This window comes from Tachypleus tridentatus, chromosome 7 (assembly GCF_004210375.1).
Source record: "Tachypleus tridentatus isolate NWPU-2018 chromosome 7, ASM421037v1, whole genome shotgun sequence".
NCBI lineage: Eukaryota > Metazoa > Arthropoda > Merostomata > Xiphosura > Limulidae > Tachypleus > Tachypleus tridentatus.
This window is the reverse complement of record NC_134831.1, coordinates 139516921-139518477: the sequence shown is the minus strand read 5'-3', so window position 1 is coordinate 139518477 and position 1557 is coordinate 139516921. Positions and strand designations below refer to the sequence as shown.

General features: G+C 28.3%; 1 protein-coding gene across 1 annotated transcript in view; it reads left to right on the top strand.

Annotated features, from left to right (window-relative positions):
- Positions 1-755, top strand: part of LOC143256730 (uncharacterized) — a 156671-nt gene extending 155916 nt beyond the window's left edge. Inside the window, exon 3 of the mRNA XM_076514340.1 lies at positions 601-755. The gene's annotated coding sequence lies outside the window, so the exon portion shown is untranslated. The remainder of the gene's footprint in view (positions 1-600) is intronic.
- The last annotated feature ends 802 nt before the right edge of the window (positions 756-1557 follow it).

Here is a 1557-nt window from a genome sequence, read left to right as displayed (position 1 = left end):
AGTGACTTTCCGAACACCCTGTAGAAACTATATTTAAACAGTGTTTAATGATGTAGCTCAGCTTCGAATTAAATAAAAAGATGTCGAGATAGAATATGACGGCTTTATGATACGGGATTTTTAGTCATTTCCAAAATAGTATTATATAAAGCTAAATGCCTATTATATATTTCATAAAGACAAAATTATGCAGAACATATTTATGTAAAGTACTGAGAATTTTGAGTGTGTATCACTTTTTTAAGTATGTATTTTAGCATTTGTAATTTCACCAGTGTGAAAGACGTCAAAACACAAAATACGTAAATGTGCATGACTCTGAATTTAGCCACGGAACAGTGTAAAATTTATTAAATGACGATAACTTGAAGTGTAAACAATGTATGAATATATTAAAGTCAAGAAGAAGAAAACGTTAGAAAAGTGTTTTTGATATTATCATATATAACATGACTAAAACTTAAGAACATGTTATTTAGTTTTATAAAGAAATCGAACAACATTTAATGCAGTGAATTTTGAATCAAATTTCATTAATATAGAAAAGTAATCTTTTCTCTTGTTTTTTAACCGTAACTTTGTGGTTTACTTTTATTATAGGTTACCAATTTTGACGTTAGTTTGTCAACCGGCCAGAAAGAAATAAAGATTATCTTAAAGATATTACAAAATTAGTCACAGTCGATAGTAGTATATAAAAAAAAATCTGTTTAGAATGGGAGAAATGTAAATAAATTTGAATCATTATAACTTCACGGCTTCATTTGATTTTGTTCTGATTTACTTCTGACCAAACTGTGATTATTCACCACTACACAAAACTGTGAAAACCCAGTATACACGGCTGAACACGATGTTCGAGCCTTTAGTCTTTTCCAGGTTGAGACGTATTATAATTATAAACACATTCAGCAACTGAAATTGTAAAACGAGATGATTTAGACTTATTGATTTGAATTTTTGATAACTGTAACGTAATATCTAACACCTGGCCAAGTTTCAAACTACACAACTGTCGCCAGCAATATTCATTAAACTGTAGATACTTTCACTTATAAAGAAAATACATTAATATTCATTATTATTATATTTGTGCATAAAGTATTGATAAAATAACACAAAAGATTAATCTTATGAATGAACATGTTATTCTGGACAGCACAATACCAGTTACAAATCAGAGCCTAAATAGCAAAATATAATATTATTTTACAACTACATTCACATATAACTAGTTCTATTATGTAAACAAATCATTAATTATATATCAACACTCATAAATCAACTCTTAAAGTATATTTTTGAGCCGAGAAAATGCGTTAATTAATCACAAACTTTTAGGGTCAAATATACATATGATCTTCATTAATGAATTAGATTATAGTCGCCTTCACCCTGTACATAAATTCTTGTATTTCTCATATAAGTTAAAAGAAACACTCAGTACGCTATTGTTAAAAGATTATAAAATAAAATTGTGTGTTTTCACCTCGTCAGTATAGAGCTGCATATCACCGCGGTTTTACTGTATATAAACTCAACAAACTGTAGACCGAT